General features: G+C 36.6%; 1 pseudogene across 1 annotated transcript in view; it reads right to left on the reverse strand.

Annotated features, from left to right (window-relative positions):
* LOC147340938 (uncharacterized) overlaps positions 1 to 18,665 on the reverse strand; it is a 197,300-nt pseudogene extending 178,635 nt beyond the window's left edge. The window contains exon 1 of the transcript XR_015158688.1: positions 18,464 to 18,665. The product of XR_015158688.1 is annotated as an uncharacterized LOC147340938 (transcript). The remainder of the gene's footprint in view (positions 1 to 18,463) is intronic.
* Between the last annotated feature and the right edge of the window lie 874 nt (positions 18,666 to 19,539).

The following is a 19,539-nucleotide window of genomic DNA, read 5'->3' on the forward strand; positions in this document are numbered from 1 at the left end:
TGACAGAATTCTACTTGTGAACAAGAATTTTTATAATTTAAGATAGTACTTGTAGTTTTCATGCTTGGTGGTGGGTGGTTTAGCTGCTAAGTTGTGTCCAACACTTGTGACTCCATGGACTGTAGCCCACCAGGCTCCTCTGTCCATGGGATTTCCCAAGCAAGAACACTGGAGTGGGTTGCCATTTCCTTCTCCACTTTTCATGCTTAACTTGTGATAAATTATATGGCTAATTTTATCAAATAGAGCACCTGAATTTTACCTATCTAGAAGACGTTTTGTTTCTAATAGTAGACATTCTTTCTAGACTTTTTCATTTATTTATTCCTTACTTATTCAATAACCAATGATATGGTGGAGATAGTGTGTGCTTTGAAATTAGATTTGGGCTCTAATTACAGCTCTGATGTTTACTGATTCAGAAAATTTGGACAAATTAGTTAACATTATTGAATCTCACTTGCTTTAATCTCCCATTTCTAAATTACTTGATCTGTCATGCTTATGCTTGCATCCTCAAACATTTGTTGGACACTCAATATGTGCATATATTATTAGCAAAGCTAAAACTTTCTGGTTTAAGCAGTCCCAAAGCCTATCAAATGAATTGTTTGGAAATCACTTATTAACAAGTGAAGTGAAGCAAAGTCGCTCAGTAATGTCCGACTCTTTGCGACCCCATGGACTGTAGCCTACCAGGCTCCTCAGTCCATGGGATTTTCCAGGCAAGAGTACTGGAGTGGGGTGCCATTTCCTTCTCCAGGGGATCTTCCTGACCCAGGGATCGAACCCTGGTCTCCCCACATTGTAAGCAGACTTTTTACCATCTGAGCTACCAGGGAAGCAGGTAATAAGTTGGAACACATTTTGGATTTATTGAGGCACAGTATCATCAATTTATATAACTCGTGATATGTATTTGGCAATTTTCTTCTCTGTTGCCTTCTTTCAAGGATAACTATCAAAACACTAATTTAGACTGTCACAATGCAAAAGTTTGACAGTCACATGAAGAATAATTATTAAGGAAAAGGATCAAGACAAGTAAGAAAAGGAAAATTTAAATGACTGACTAAACAGAAGTGAACTTTCTGAGGAATATAAAACAGAGCCGTCAATTCCAATGGCAGGGGTTTCTGCCTTTTGTTTGTTTCTGCTCTGGCTTACTTGATCTATTATCACTCTTAAGAATGAAAATAAATGATTTAATACAGATGCTCATTGCTACAAAATTTGTTGCTGTTTAGTTGCTCAGTTGTGTCCAACTCATTGCGACCTGCAGCATACCAGGCTTCCCTGTCCTTCAGCATCTCCTGGAGACTGTTGAAACTCATGTCCATTGATTGCAACAAAATAATTTTCTCCAAAAGGGAAGACTTCTTCTTGCTGAAGAAGCAAATCAAGATTTTAGGGAAGAATTAGTTTTGTTTATATTTGCCTTTGCTATGGAAACACATAGACTATCTTTTCTTTTATAGGCAGAATGTTGGGTAGTCAAAACTCAGTGCCCAAAATTCTGTGAATGATTTAAAGCTGATCTCTTAGCATTTTGAAATTACACCATTTGATAGACAATCAAATGCACCTGCTGTCTGTACTGATGATTATTCTCAAAGATCCCTTGAAGCCAAACCTGTTAAGTCTTCAAGCCATGAATCCAAATTTGTATGTGAATGTGTGTGTAGCTGCCTTCTGATGGCTCTTTGATTTATATAAAGTCAGTGTAAGTTCAGTCCAGACTGAGTATGTACTCTTCCTTGTTGCAAACTCACCTTATAACTGGCTATAATTGCTTTGGCTCTTTTTATTTATTTATTTATTTTTCATGGAGACCTGATTGACTAAACGTGAATATGAAGCTCTTAGCTTCCTTTCAGGTGAGAATGGGGTGATAATCTATTAGGTGGATGTAAAGAGTAAACCTAGGGTTGTTCATGATTAGTATTGACTTGTTTTGGCTTCCCACCATACATAAAACAAGACCTCTATTACTCACAATGACCTACAAAGCCTTAGATGATCTTGCTCCTGCACACCTCTCCAGCCTCATCTCCTACTATTTTCCTCTTCGCTTGCTAAGGCCCAGCCAAGTTGACCTTTCTATCTCAGACACACCGAATTAATTCTTTGCCAGGGGCCTTTTCATTTTTCATTCTCCCTGTCTAGAATACTATGCCATTTCATCTTAGATAATGTGCTTCCTTTCATTCAGGTCACAGCTCAAATGTTGCTATAAGGAGGCTTTTTCTGATTACCCAATCTAATGGCATATTTATGCAATCCCACTCATCACTGGTAGTCACTTTCTGTTACTTATTTCTTTCATATTCAGTATTTCTTCATAGCATTTTTCTACTGTCTGTCTCCTTTCACTATAATATAAACCCAATAAAAGTGGGGCCTTGCTGTTTTATTTGCAGCTGTATCTCATATTTAGAACAGTGCCTGTTTGGAATAGACACATAATTTATTGGGTTAATTAATGAATTTTGACCATGACTTACACTGCCTCCCTCAATTTCCAATTTCAGAAGAAGATTAATGTATGTTGTGATCAAGGGTTGGACTCCAGGAGCAAAGATCCTAAAATTTGATATCAGAGAAGGAGTTCTGAATATATTTCAATCTCATCCTCTAAGAATCATAGCAGAGGAAAGGGTTTCTAAAGCAATCCTTGATGTAAATCCCTTAATTCTGAATTCCATTAAAACCCCTCTGCTCATTTACCCTCTAATACTGGAAAACTCAGATATGATGGCCTTGAATATGGGTGTTAAAAATGGATCTTCTCAGAGCCACTAGCTCATCGTTTTCTTTTCCATTGGACAGAATGACCTTTTTAAAATGTAAATTCAATTACATTCATGTGACTAATTCCTTTAAATCATTACCTTATTTTTAGAGTCTCTGAACAATCTGGCTTTCTACCCTCCAACCATGGCTCTTCTTTTTGTTCTGAAAAGTGCCATGCCCTTCCTCTTGGTTTAGGTCTTCACATATGCTATTACATCTTCTAGGGACAATCTTCACTCAGCCTTCTCTCCTTCCTAACTTATCCTTCAAGTTTCAAATAAAATGTTACTTTCTCAAAGAGGTTTTCCTTACCCTCAGATTAATTGAAATCTCTACTGTGTTCTCTCATAGGCTCATGTACCTTCCATCATTGTGCTCAATACACTTCACTCTGATTCCAGGATGGAGAGCAGGGGTTGAATATGTTTTTATTTATTGTTGTATCCCTAGCATAATGCCTGGCACAGAACGATGTTCAATAATATCTGAATGAAATTATCCAGTTGTGTGTTTGATGTGTGTGTGTGTGTTTTAGTCACTCAGTCATGTCTGACTTTTTGTGACCCCATGGAATTAGCCTACCAGGCTCCTCTGTCCATGGACTTCTCCAGGCAAGAATACTGGAGTGGGTTGCCATTCCCTTCTCCAGGGGAATCTTCCTAACCCAGGGATTGAATCCAGGAGTCTCGTATTGGCAGACAGATTCTTTACTGTATGAGCCACTAGGGAAGCCCCATGTGTTTGATATACATACTTAAATCTATGTATATGATTATGTTTAATTTCATAACAAACTGGATGCTTGGGGCTGGTGCACTGGGATGACCCAGAGGGATGGTATGGGGAGGGAGGAGGGAGAAGGGTTCAGGATGGGGAACACATGTATACCTGTGGCAGATTCATTTTGATATATGGCAAAACCAATACAATATTGTAAAGTTAAATAAAATAAAATTTAAAAAATCTTATTAAAAAAAAAAAGAAAACTGGCACAGACTTCGCTTGTTTCTCGTACTGTATTTCACATTACCTTGCTAGCATGTGAAATGAGTGTAATTGTGTGGTAGTTTGAACATTCTTTGGCATTGCCCTTCCTTGGAATTGGAATGAAACCTGGCCTTTTCCAGTTCTGCGGCCACTGCTGAGTTTTCCAAATTTGCTGGCATATTGAATGCAGCACTTTAACAGCATCATCTTTTAGGATTTCAAAGAGCTCAGCTGGAATTCCATCACCTCCACCTAAGGCCCACTTGACTTCACACTCCAGGATGTTTGGCTCTAGGTGAGTGATCACACCATCATGGTTATCTGGGTCACTAAGACGTTTTTGTACAGTTTTCTGGGTATTCTTGCCGCCTCTTCTTAATATCTTCTGCTTCTATTAGGTCCACACCATTTCTGTCCTTTATTGTGCCCATCTTTGCATGAAATGTTCCCTTGACATCTCTAACTTTATTGAAGAGATCTCTAGACTTTCCCATTCTATTGTTTTCCTCTATTTCTTTGCATTGATCACTGAGGAAGTCTTTCTTATCTTTCTTTGCTTTTCTTTGGAACTCTGCATTCAGATGGGTATATCTTTCCTTTCTCCTTTGCCTTTTACTTCTCTTCTTTTCTCAACTATTTATAAGGTCTCCTCAGACAGCCATTTTGTCTTTTTGCATTTCTTTTTCTTGGGGATGGTTTTGGTTTAGGCTTCAACAAAATGTTCAAGCTGGATTTAACAAAAGCAGAGGAACCAGAGATCAAATTGCCAACATTTGATGGATCATAGGAAAAACAAGGAAATTCCAGAAAAACATCAGCTTCATTGACTATGATAAAGACTTTGGCTGTGTGGATCACTACAAACTGTGGAAAATTCTTAAAAAACTGGGATACCAGAACAGTTTACCTGTCTCCTGAGAAATCTGTATGCAGGACAAGAAGCAACAAGAACCAGACATGGAACAATGGACTGGTTCACAATTGGGAAAGGAGTCGTCAAGGCTGTATATTGTCACCCTGCTTATTTAACTTATATGCACAGTACATCATGTGAAATGATGGGCTGGATGAAGCTCAAGCTGGAATAAAGATTGTCAGGGTAAGTATCAATAACCTCAGATATGCAGATGACATCACCCTAATGGCAGAAAGTGAAGAGAAACTAAATAGTTTTTTTATGAAAGTGAAAGAAGAAAGTGAAAAAACTGGCTTAAAACTCAGCATTCAAAAAACTAAGACCATGGCATCTGGTGTCATCACTTCATGGCAAATAGATGGGGGGAAAATGGAAACAGTCACAGACTTTATTTCCTTGGGATATATAACATTTGCTCCTTGGAAGAAAAGCTATGACCAACCTGGAAAGCATATTGAAAAGCAGAGACATCACTTTGCTGATGAATGTATGTAAAGTCAAAGCTATGGTTTTTCCTGTGGTCATGTATGGATGTGAGAGTTGGACCGTAAAGAAGGCTGAGCACCAAAGAATTGATGTTTTGAACTGTGGTGCTGGAGAAGCCTCTTGAGAGTCCCTTGAACAGCAAGGAGATCAAAACAGTCAATCTTAAAGGAAATCAACCCTGAATATTCATTGGAAAGCCTGATGCTGAAACTGAAGCTTTAATGCTTTGGTCACCTGATATAAAGTGCTGACTCATTGGAAAAGACTGTAATGCTGGGAAACATTTAGGGCAGGAGGAGAGGGGGCCAGCAGAGGATCAGATGGTTGGATGGCATCATCGACTCAATGGGCATGAGTTTAAGCAAACTCCAAAAGATACTGAGAGACAGGAGAGCCTGGTGTGCTGCAGTCCATGGGTCAAACATGACTGAGTGACTAAACAACAACAACAATTCCACATTATTTAATCTTTCTTCTGTGAAACTAGCCTTCTTTCCAGATGCTCCCTTTATTTATGTTTCTGAAAATGCATTTTGTTAAAATTGTCTCATATCTTTGAAGCCGACTGTTTAAAAATTTTGTTGATCATATCTCTCCCGATATGTAAATTGGTATTTTAGGAAAACTATCTTCCTAGAAAAAAAAAAAAAAAAAAAACATTTGCTGTGATTCTTCCTATTTATTTTTTTCCAATTTTATAATATCATCGTCACCTAATCTATGAAAAAGAAGGCAAGAATATAAAATGGAGAAAAGACAGCATCTTCAATAATTAGTGCCAGGAAAAGTGGACAGCTACATATAAAAGAATGAAATTATAACATTCTCTAACACCATACACAAAAATAAATTAAAAATAGGTTAAAGATCAAAAGGTAAGGTTAAACACATAAAAGTCTTAGAGGAACACATAGGCAGAAAACTCTTTGATGTAAATTGCAGCAAGATATTTTTGAACCACCTCCTAGGGTTAATGAAAACAAAAACAAAAATAAGCAAATGGAACCTAATTAAACTAAAATCTTTTGCACAGCAAAGAAATCTATAAACGACAAGAAAAGACAGCCCTCAGGATGGGAGAAAATATTTGCAAATGAAGCAACTGACAAGGAATAAATATCCAAAATATACATACTACTCATTTAGCTCAATATAAAAACAACAAATGACCCAATCAAAAACTGGGCAGAAGACCTAAGTAGACATTTCTCCAAAGAATACATATAGATGATTAACAAACACATGAAAAGATGCTCCAAATAATAAATTATTAGAAAAATGCAAATCAAAACTACCATGAGATATCATCTTGTACCAGTCAGAACCGTCATAATTGAAAAATCTATAAATAATAAATACCCGAGAGGATGTGGATAAAATGAAATCCTCTTGCACTGTTGTTGGGAATGTAACCTAATACAGCCACTATGGAGAACAGTATGGAGGTTCCTTAAAAAATAAAAGTAACCCAGCAATCATGCTACTGGTCGTATAACCAGAGAAAACCATAATTCAAAAACGTACATTCACCCCAACATTCATTGCAGCACTATTTACAATAGCCAGGATATGGAAACCACCTTAATTGTCCACTGACAGATGAATGGAGAAAGACAGTACATATGTACAATGGAATATTATACAGCCCTTAAAATGAATAAAATTATGTCATTTGCAGAGATCTGGATGGGCTTAAAGAGTGTAATACAGAGTGAAGTAAATCAGAAAGAGAAAAACAAGTATTATATCTTAGTCTCTCTGTGTGTGTGTGTGTGTGTATATATAATCTAGAAAAATGGTATGTGCATGTGTGCTCAGTTGTTTTTGACTCTTTGTGACCCAGTGGACTATAGCCCACCAGGCTCCTCTGTCCATGCAATTTTCCAGGCAAGAATACTGGATTGGGTTTCCATTTCCTACTCCAGGAGATCTTCCTCCCAGAGGGATCAAACCCATGTCTCTTGCATCTCCTGCATTGGCACCTGGGAGGCCCAAAAAATGGTATAGATTATATTATTTGCAAAGGAAAATAGAGATATAGATGTAGAAAATAAATGTATGCATACCAAGGGGAAAGGGTGGGAGGATGAACTGGGAGATTGGGATTGACATATATAGATAGATAGATAGATACTATATAAATAACTAATAAGGACTTACTGTATAGCGCAGGAAATGCTACTCAATACTCTGTAGTGGTCTATATGGGAAAAGAGTCTAAAAAAAGATGGATATATGTACATGTATAACCTATTCACTTTGCTATATAGCAGAAACTGACACAGCAGTGTAAAGCAACTCTACTTCAATAAAAATTTAGAACATCTAGCATCTATATTTAGAACATTTAGAACGTCTGATTTTAGTTTAAAATTAGATATATGTTTCATAAGGGCTGGGAGTGTCCATTTTGCTTGCTTCGTTTGTTTACGGTGCTAGAACAGTGCCTGACACATAATACATGATTAGCAAATATTTGCTTAATGGAAACGCTTCTGTCTACCATCCTTGGCTGGGAGTAGGTAAATTCCATAGAATCTTTAGATTCTCGTTAATGCTTGGTCTTTTCCTGCATTTTATTGTTTTAGAGTCCTAGAAAGAAGGTTGTAGCACTTCATAATCAGTGTAAAAAAACACGAGGTTTGGAGGACTCAGAGAATCCTCTGGGCTAATCTCAAATTGCTATAGTCTCAAGGTCATTATGCCTCACTCACATCAAACTAGAAACACATCTCCTTTGGATTGTGGGATAAATAGTGGAACTAAAGCATCAGTGATGGTTTATATCTCTTCAGTAGCTGAACATATCAGTTCTGTTTCATGTTGGAGTTTTTTGTTAATCTTATTTTCATCAAAGACAAGCTCCATTGCAAATTGATATGATGTACCTATTAAAACTTCCCTTATGTGGTGTGTCATAACTTTTATGTACTCAGCGAGTGCTTTTTGATTAACTCAAATTTTACATTGTGAGAACATGCTGTTCAAAAAGGAAATATCAGTGGTCAAAGTTCAAAAGATTTTGGTGCTTTAAAATGTAGTACATTCATTTCTGTGACTTTCAGCAATCTTATATAATCTAATACTTTCACAGTCAATTCCCTCTCTTCTGTCCCCAAATAAAAAGACAGACACAGCTAAATATTGGATATATTGTTTATCTCTACTCTGACAGTGTGCTCGGTCACTCAGTCATGTCTGATTCTTTGAACTGTAGCCTTCCAGGAGCCTCTGTCCATGCGATTTTTTCAGGCAACAATACTGGAGTGGGTTGCCATTTCCTAGACACAGAGATTGAACCCGACTCTCCTGCATCTTCTGCATTGCAAACGGACGCTTAACTGCTGAGCTATCTGGGAAGCTCCAACTCTGACAGAACCTCCCATTATATTGAAAAAGTGAACAGACAAATATAGGTACTTTATGTGATTTAATAGGATAGATACATGGATCTTAAGCTGTAACTACACCGTATTAAGAACCTGAAGTTCCTTATACATGGTGTTGTCTAGAGGCTGTATTACAACTATTCTAGATTTAACAAGATTTCAAATTATTTATTTGTGCCTCACGTGACATTTTAAGTAAACAATTATAAACTTTGTTTTTAATATCTAACTTTTACAAAACATAGTCTGAAACTTTATGTATTCATAGTGTTATGTGTTATGTTGTTAAGAAATAGGTTGATTAAAATGCATATATTTGAAATATTGTTTCAAAAGGCAATGAATTAGTACTATGAAAGGGAAAATTAAACTTTTGAATGGAAGGATGTCACACCGGGAAACACATTTATTTATAACCTTTTTGTTCTTCATTTCATTTTACAATGGTAGAAGAATATTTTAGAAATTAATAAGAATGATTCAAGATGCTTGATAAACAGCTTTATATCTTTGATATTGTTTGGAAGTAGTCTGGTCTCTTGTAGAGACAGATAGCCTTTTGGAAAACATGGAAAATTTTATTTGCAAGTATTTTTTTATTTCAAAGAGGCCCAATGGTATGTAATATTGCAATGGAAAGTTTTAAAACATAAATTAGTAAGCGGTTTCATTAATGCTGAAAGTAAGGGCAAAGAGAATATAGGTTAATAATCAGTATATTGGTTCAGAATTACTAAGAAAGGAATCTTATCTGACACGAGAGATTACATTCCTTTATTTAAAAGTTTTATTGAAATATAATCAACATATAATGTTAGTTTCAACTGTACAATATAGTTAATCAAAAATTTTATACATTATGAAATGATCACCATGATAAATCTTGTTACATTCTGAAACTCTAGAGAGTTATTACAATATTATTGAGTATATTCCATATGCTATATATCACATTCCCATGACTTGTTAAAGCTAGAAGTTTGTTTCTCTTAATCACCTGTTTCACACATTTCCCCCCACTCATCCCCTCTGGCAACCACCAGTTTGTTCTCTTTATCTATAAGTTTCTTTCTGTTTTGTTTTGTTTGTTAATTTGTTTTAGTTTTTAGATCCCACATGTAAGTGAAATTATATAGTGTTTGTCTTTCTCTGTCTGACTTATTTCGCTTAGCATAGTATCTTCTGGGATCATCCATGTTGTCACAAATGGCAAGATTTCATTCTTTTTTTGTGGCTAGTATTCCAATGTACATTTATACCATGACTTTTATATCTTTTCATCCATTGATTAACACTTAGGTTTCTTTCATATCTTAGCTATTTTAAATAGTGCTGTAATGAACATGAGGGTGCATATATCTTTTCAAATTAGTGTTCTGTTTTCTTCAGTTAAATACCCAGAAGAGGAATTCCTAGATCATATGATAATTCTACGTTTAGTTTTTTCAAGAATCTCCATACTGTTTTCCATAGTGATTGCATCAATTTTTACTCCCACTAACAGTGCACGTCCACATCCTCCATGAACACTTGTTCTTTCTTTTCTTTTTGATAGTAGCCATTCTGAAAAGTGTTAACTGATGGTTCATTGTGGTTTTGATCTGCATTTTCTGATAATTAGTGATGTTGAGCATCTTTTTGTGTGCTTATTGGCCATCTGTATGTCTTCTTTGAAAAAAATATCTATTTAAGTCTTCCGGCCCTTTCTGAATTGTGAAGCTTTTTTGATATTGAGTTTTATGAGTTATTTATGTATTTTAAAAATCAACTGCTTATTGGATATATCATTTGCAAATATCTTCTCCCATTCAAAAGTTTTCTGTCATCATAAAAATGAGCTTGGAACTAAAGACCTATATATAGAAAACTATAAAACACTGGTGAAAGAAATCAAAGAAGACACTAATAGATGGAGAAATATACCATGTTTATGGATTGGAAGAATCAATATAGTGAAAATGACTATACTACCCAAAGCAATTTATAGATTCAATGCAATCCCTATCAAGCTACCAACGGTATTCTTCACAGAGCTAGAACAAATAACTTCACAATTTGTATGGAAATACAAAAAACCTCGAATAGCCAAAGCGATCTTGAGAAAGAAAAATGGAACTGGAGGAATCAACCTACCTGACTTCAGGCTCTACTACAAAGCCACAGTTATCAAGACAGTATGGTACTGGCACAAAGACAGAAATATAGATCAATGGAACAAAATAGAAAGCCCAGAGATAAATCCACACACATATGGACACCTTATCTTTGACAAAGGAGGCAAGAATATACAATGGATTAAAGACAATCTCTTTAACAAGTGGTGCTGGGAAATCTGGTCAACCACTTGTAAAAGAATGAAACTAGAACACTTTCTAACACCATATACAAAAATAAACTCAAAATGGATTAAAGATCTCAATGTAAGACCAGAAACTATAAAACTCCTAGAGGAGAACATAGGCAAAACACTCTCTGACATACATCACAGCAGGATCCTCTATGACCCACCTCCCAGAATATTGGAAATAAAAGCAAAAATAAACAAATGGGACCTAATTAAACTTAAAAGCTTCTGCACATCAAAGGAAACTATTAGCAAGGTGAAAAGACAGCCTTCAGAATGGGAGAAAATAACAGCAAATGAAGCAACCGACAAACAACTAATCTCAAAAATATACAAGCAACTCCTCCAGCTCAACTCCAGAAAAATAAATGACCCAATCAAAAAATGGGCCAAAGATCTAAATAGACATTTCTCCAAAGAAGACATACAGATGGCTAACAAACACATGAAAAGATGCTCAACATCACTCATTATCAGAGAAATGCAAATCAAAACCACTATGAGATACCATTTCACACCAGTCAGAATGGCTGCGATCCAAAAGTCTACAAATAATAAATGCTGGAGAGGGTGTGGAGAAAAGGGAACCCGCTTACACTGTTGGTGGGAATGCAAACTAGTACAGCCACTATGGAGAACAGTGTGGAGATTCCTTAAAAAACTGGAAATAGAACTGCCTTATGATCCAGCAATCCCACTGCTGGGCATACACACTGAGGAAACCAGAAGGGAAAGAGACACGTGTACCCCAATGTTCATCGCAGCACTGTTTATAATAGCCAGGACATGGAAGCAACCTAGATGTCCATCAGCAGATGAATGGATAAGAAAGCTGTGGTACATATACACAATGGCGTATTACTCAGCCATTAAAAAGAATACATTTGAATCAGTTCTAATGAGGTGGATGAAACTGGAGCCTATTATACAGAGTGAAGTAAGCCAGAAGGACAAACACCAATACAGTATACTAACGCACATATATGGAATTTAGAAAGATGGTAACGATAACCCTGTATACGAGACAGCAAAAGAGACACTGATGTATAGAACAGTCTTATGGACTCTGTGGGAGAGGGAGAGGGTGGCAAGATTTGGGAGAATGGCATTGAAACATGTGAAATGTCATGTATGAAACGAGATGCCAGTCCAGGTTCAATGCACGATGCTGGATGCTTGGGACTGGTGCACTGGGACGACCCAGAGGGATGGTATGGGGAGGGAGGAGGGAGGAGGGTTCAGGATGGAGTTTCTTTTAAAAATAAAAAAAAATAAAAAAAAATTAAAAAAAAAAAGAGCTTGGAAGTGCTCATTACCTTTCAATTATTTTCAAATAATTTGAGAAGGATATTATTAACTCTTCTTCAAGTGTTTTGTACAATTCACCTATGAAGCTATCTGGACTTGAATTTTTTTTGGGGGGTGGTTTGTTTATTGATTTAATTTTATTACTAATAATCATTCTATTCAGATTTTTTATTTGTCTATGATTCAGTTTTGGAAGACTGCATGTTTCTAAGAATTTATTCATTTCTTATAGGTTGTCTAATTTGTTGGCATTTGTTTTTTCACAGTATTCTCTTACGATTCTTTGTATTTCTGTGATATTGTTTGTAATTTCTCCTCTATCACTTTGTCTTTTCCCTTTTTTGTCTCTCAATTTTTTCTTGATGAATCTGGCTAATGGTTTGTGAATTTTATTTATTTTTTAAACTAATTAGCTCTTAGCTTCATTGATTTTTTTTTCTATTGTATTTTGTCTTTTTAATTTTTTCTATTGTTTTTTTTTCATTTTTTCTGTTCTGATCTTTATTATTTCATTCCTTCTACTACCTTTGAGCTTGTTTGTTCTCCTTTTTATATTTCATTTAAATATAAAGCTATACTGTTTACTTGAGATAATTCTTGTTTCTTGAGGTAGTCTGTATCAATATGAACTTCCTGCTTAAAACTGCTTTTGTTGCATCAAGTGGATTTAAAAATTTTTATTGGAGTATAAATGATTTGAAATATTGTATTAGTTGCAGGTGTACAGCAAAGTGAATATATGTACATGGTACATATATGTACCATTCTTTTTCAGATTCTTTTCCCATATAGTTTATTACAGAGTATTGAATACAGTTTCTTGTGCTACATTAGGTCCTTGTTGTTAGTTATCTATTTTATATATAGTAGCGTGTGTATCAGAGAAGGCAATGGCACCCGACTCCAGTACTTTTGCCTGGAAAATCCCATGGATGGAGGAGCCTGGTGGGCTGCAGTTCATGGGGTCACTAAGAGTCGGACACGACTGAGTGACTTCACTTTCACTTTTCACTTTCTTGCACTGGAGAAGGAAATGACAACCCACTCCAGTGTTCTTGCCTGGAGAATCCCAGGGATGGGGGAGCCTGGTGGGTTGCCATCTATGGGGTCTCACAACGTCAGACACGACTGAAGTGACTTAGCAACACGAGTGTGTGTATGTTAATCCCAATCTCCTAATTTATCACTTTCCTCCCACATTTCCCCTTTGGTAACCATAAATTTAATTTTGGAATCTGTTTTGCAAATAAGTTCATTGTATCATATTTTATTAGATTATGCATATAAGTGATATCATATTTGTCTCTGTCTGACTTATGTCATTAGTATGATAATCTCTAGGATCATCAATGTTGCTACAAATGGCACTATTTCATTCTTTTTATGGCTAAGTAATATTCCATTGTATATATGTACCACATCTTTATCTATGGGCATTTAGATTACTTTCATGTCTTGGTTATTGCAAATAGTGTTGCAATGAACATTGGAGTGCATGTATTTTTTGAATAATAATTTTCTCCAGATATATGCCTAGGAATGGGATGGCTGGATGATAGAGTAGTTCTATGGATAGCATATTGAAAATCAGAGATATTACTTTGCCAACAATGGTCTGTCTAGTCAAGGCTATGGTTTTTCCAGTGGTCATGTATGGATGTGAGAGTTGAACTGTGAAGAAAGCTGAGTGCTGAAGAATCGATGCTTTTGAACTGTGGTGTTGGAGAAGACTCTTGAGAGTCCCTTGGACTGCAAGGAGATCCAACCAGTCCATCCTAAAAGAGATCAGTCCTGGGTGTTCATTGGAAAGAGTGATGCTGAAGCTGAAACTCCAATACTTTGGCCGCCTCATGCAAAGAGTTGACTCATTGGAAAAGACCCTGATGCTGGAAAGGATTGGGGGCAGGAGGAGAAGGGGACGACAGAGGATGAGATGGTTGGATGGCATCACCGACTGGATGGACATGAGTTTGAGTGAACTCCGGGAGTTGGTGATGGACAGGGAGGCCTGGCGTGCTGTAATTCATGGGGTCGCAAGGAGTTGGACACGAGTGAGCGACTGAACTGAACTGAACTGATAGTTTTTAAAGGAATCTCAATACCATTTTTTTTTTAGTGGCTGTACCAGTTTATATTCCCACCAACAGTGTAGGAAGGTTCTTTTTTGTTCACACCCTCTCCAGTATTTATTGTTTGTAGATTTTTTTATAAGAACAATTCTAAACATTCCACAATACCATACACAAAAATAAACGTAAAATGGATTAAAGACTCAAATTTAAGGCCACATACTATAAAACCCTTAGAGGAAAACATAGGTAGAAAACTCTCTGACATAAATCACAACAATGTCATTTTTTGATCTACCTCCCAGAGTAATAAAAATAAAAACAAAAATAAGCACATGGGACCTAATTAAACTTAAAAGCTTTTGCATAGTAAAGGGAATCATTAACAAAATGAAAAGATAGCCCACAGAATGGTATAAAATATTTGCAAACAAAGCGACTGACAAGGGATTAATCTCCAAAATATACAAACATCTCATGTAGCTCAATATTAAAAAAAAAATTAAAAATTGGCAGAAGATAGAATGAAGGAAAAAAAACCCAAATCATCTCAATTGATGCAATAAAAGAATGATAAAATTCCACATCTTTTCACACACACACACACACAAAACACTTAATGAATGAGAAATAGAAAGAAACTCACTATGATAAAAGCCATATAAGAAAAACCCACAGCTAACAACATATTCAGTGGTGAAAGACTAAAAGTTGTTCCCCTAGAATTAGGACTGATGTCCACTTTTGCCACTTCTAGTAAATATTATATTAGAGGCTCTAGGCAGAACAAGTAGGCAAGAAAAAGGAATAGACAATCAAATTAGAAAGGAAGAAGTAAAATTATCTGTATTCACTGACAACATAATCTTATATCTAGAAAACCCTAAAGATTACACACACGAAGTTAGAGCTAATAAATGAATTCAGCAAAGTTCCAAGGTACAAAATCAACACACAGAAATCAGTTGTAATGAACAATCCAAAAAGATAATTAAGAAAACAACTCCATTGACAATAGCATAAAAAGAATAAAATACTTAGGAATAAATGTAACCCTTAATCAAAGTCTCAGTGGTGATGAAGCTTTTGAAACTAGAGAGAGGAGGTGGTTATACAACATTGTGAATGCACTAAACACCACCTGATTGTACACTTTGAAATGGTTAATCAAGTTTTTTCGAACAGCTTGGGGCTCTTTCTTTTTCTCCCAACATTTTACTTTTAGAATTTTTCTACTTTTAGAATTTTTCAGTGAACACTCATATACTCATTATCTAATTTCTACCCATTAGCTTTTTACTATTCTATTTTGTGGAGAATACACAGAAGAACTGTACAAAAAAGATCTTCACAACCCAGATAATCACGATGGTGTGATCACTGACTTAGAGCCAGACATCCTGAAATGTGAAGTCAAGTGGGCCTTAGAAAGCATCACTATGAACAAAGCTAGTGGAGGTGATGGAACTCCAGTTGAGCTATTTCAAATCCTGAAAGATGATGCTGTGAAAGTGCTGCACTCAATATGCCAGCAAATTTGGAAAACTCAGCAGTGGCCACAGGACTGGAAAAGGTCAGTTTTCATTCCAATCCCAAAGAAAGGCAATGCCAAAGAATGCTCAAACTACCACACAATTGCACTTATCTCACACGCTAGTAAAGTAATGCTCAAAATTCTCCAAGCCAGGTTTCAGCAATATGTGAACCATGAACTTCCTGATGTTCAAGCTGGTTTTAGTAAACGCAGAGGAACCAGAGATCAAATTGCCAACATCCGCTGGATCATGGAAAAAGCAAAAGAGTTCCAGAAAAACATCTATTTCTGCTTTATTGACTATGCCAAAGCCTTTGACTGTGTGGATCACAATAAACTGTGGAAAATTCTTCAAGAGATTGGAATGCCAGACCACCTGACCTGCCTCTTGAGAAATTTGTATGCAGGTCAGGAAGCAACAGTTAGAACTGGGCATGGAACAACAGACTGGTTCCAAATAGGAAAAGGAGTACATCAAGGCTCTATGTCACCCTGCTTATTTAACTTATATGCAGAGTACATCATGAGAAATGCTGGACTGGAAGAAACACAAGCTGGAATCAAGATTGCTGGGAGAAATATCAATAACCTCAGATATGCAGATGACACCACCCTTATGGCAGAAAATGAAGAGGAACTAAAAAGCCTTTTGATGAAAGTGAAAGTGGAGAGTGAAAAAGTTGGCTTAAAGCTCAACATTCAGATATCGAAGATCACAGCCTCCGGTCCCATCACTTCATGGGAAATAAATGGGGAAACAGTGCAAACAGTGTCAGACTTTATTCTTTTGGGCTCCAAAATCACTGCAGATGGTGATTGCAGCCATGAAATTAAAAGACACTTACTCCTTGGAAGGAAAGTTGTGACCAACCTAGAGAGCATATGACAAAGCAGAGACATTACTTTGCCAACAAAGGTCCATCTAGTCAAGGCTATGGTTTATCCTGTGGTCATGTATGGATGCGAGAGTTGGACTGTGAAGAAGGCTGAGCGCCAAGGAATTGATGCTTTTGAACTGTGGTGTTGGAGAAAACTCCTGAGAGTCCCTTGGACTGCAAGGAGATCCAACCAGTCCATTCTGAAGGAGATCAGCCCTGGGATTTCTTTGGAGGGAATGATGCTGAAGCTGAAACTCCAATACTTTGGCCACCTCATGCAAAGAGTTGACTCATTGGAAAAGACTCTGATGCCAGGAGGGATTGGGGGCAGGAGGAGAAGGGGACGACAGAGGATGAGATGGCTGGATGGCATCACTGACTCAATGGACATGAGTCTGAGTGAACTCTGGGTGTAGGTGATGAACAGGGAGGCCTGGCGTGCTGGGATTCATGGGGTTGCAAAGAGTTGGACACGATTTAGTGGCTGAACTGAACTGAACTGATTATATTCTTTACTATTTTTTATCACAATACTATCCATCTTTCTACAGTCCATTTTATTTTCTGATGCATTTCAAAGACATTGTCATCATTGGTACACCTCACCCCTAAACATTTCAGAATGCAGGTCATCATCTAGAGCTCAATATCTGTTTTACATTTTTTTGAGTTAAACTTACGTTAAAAGCACAAGTTTTAAGTGTATTTTGCTGAGCGTTGACAAATGCATCCAACTGTCTAACCCAATCCCCTATCAAGATACAGAACATTACAATCATCCTAGGAATTTCGCTCAGGCCCTTTCTTAGTCAATCCCACCCACACTCCTCCCCAGAAACAACTACTGTTCTAATTTTGTCCCTACCATACATTCATTTCCCATTATATAAAACTTCATATAGTTAGTATCGCAGAACATATATTCTTTTTTCTAAGGCTTCTGTCATTTGGCATGATGTATTTGAGAACTGTTTCTCCTTTAGACTACCAATTTTTGAATTCAGAGCTAGGAGGATGCTCCCAGACCCATTAAAAATAATAAAAGCAGAACTATATGTGCTGAAATTGAGCAATTCACAAGACATATAAAGTAAAAGGCGGAAAAAAGCAAAGTGAAGTGTGATTCATATGATACTTGTTAAAAAAAAAAGATGTAAGCTTTTATATACTTAAAATAACTCAGCAAGGACATAAGAAACTGGAGGGAGGGGAAAGACACTAGAAGAGATATTTTTTTCTGGTAAAAAACTGAAGCATAATACGCATACAAATAAGTTCACATATCACAAGTGTACAGCTCAATTTTCACAAAATGAATATATCTGAGTAACCTGCACTTAGAACAGGAATCAGAATGTTGTCAGCACCTTAGAAACAAAAAAGATAACCCTCTATCACAATTATTTTTTGGGGTGCTGTGCTGGGTCTTCGATGCTCTGTGGGCTTTCTCTAGTTGTGGAGTATTGGGGCCACTGCCACTCTCTAGTTGCCATGCTCAGATCTCTCATCACAGTCGCCTCCCTTGTTGTGGAGCACAGGTTTCAGGGCACTCAGGCTTCAGTAGTTGTGGCTCCCGGGCTCTACAGCACAAGCTCAACAGTCGTGGGCTTAGTTGCTCTGAGGCATGTGGGATCTTCCTGGCCGAGGGATCGAACCTGTGTCTCTTGCATTGGAAGGTGGATTCTTTACCACTGAGCCACCAGGAAGCCTGCTTCTGTTGTTTATACTCTTGTTTTTTTTTTTTTTTGCCATGAGGCACTTGGGATCTTCTGGCATTTTAACTGTGTCTTGGTGTGGGTCTCTTTGGGGACATCTTGTTTGGGACTCACTGCTTTCTGAACTTGGTTGTCTGGTTTCTTTGCCAGATTAGGGAATTTTTCAGCAATCATCTCTTCAAATAGGTTTTCTGCCCCTTTCTCTCTCTCTCTTCTTCCTGGGACCTTTATAATGTGAATGTTCATCGGCTTGATGTTTCCTCAATGGTCCCTCAAACTATCCTTATTTTTGTTTTTTCCTTCATTCTATTAAGGTGACATATCACATTGATTAATTTCTGTCTGTTGACCCATTCTCAAATTCAAGGAATAAATCCCACTTGGTCATAGTGTATAAACCTTTTAATGTATTGCTTCGGTTTGCTCATATTTTGTTCAAGATTTCTATGTCAATATTCATAAAGGATATTTGTAATTTTCTTGTAGTGTCTTTGCTTGCCTTTGGTATCAGTGTAAAAGTTTTCAAAATATATTCTGGATGCAAACAAAAAAATGGGCAGAAGATATAAATAGACATTTTCTGAAAGAAGACATATATAGATTGCTTAAAAGCACATGAAAATATTCTTAACATCACTGATTATTAAAGAAATGCAAATCAAAACTACAGTGAGTTTGCATCCCATGGATTTTGCATCCCATATATTTTGCAATATAGCATTTGTATTTTCTTTTGTCTCAAAGCATGTTTTGATTTCCCTTTGATTTCTTGTTGGGAAATTGATTGTTTACTGTCATGTTTATCCTTCATGTGTTTATATTATTTACAATTTTCTTCTGGTAATTGATTTTTTGTTTCATACGTCTGTGGCCAGAAAGCATGCTTAATATGATTTAAATCTTCTTAAATTTATTGAGACTTGTTTTATAACTTTACATGTAATCTGTTCTCAATATGTGAATAAAATATGATCTGTTCTCAATATATGAATAAAACATACATGTCAGTTAGAAATCATGTGGTGCTAGTGGCAAATAACCCTCCTGCAGGAAGTGGAAAAGAGCGGTTTCAATCCCTAGGTCGGCAAGATGCCCTAGAGAAGGGAATGGCAACCCACTC

This window comes from Bos grunniens, chromosome X (assembly GCF_055505025.1).
Source record: "Bos grunniens cultivar Pamir isolate PY7600 chromosome X, Bosgru_T2T1.0, whole genome shotgun sequence".
In the NCBI taxonomy this organism is placed as follows: domain Eukaryota; kingdom Metazoa; phylum Chordata; class Mammalia; order Artiodactyla; family Bovidae; genus Bos; species Bos grunniens.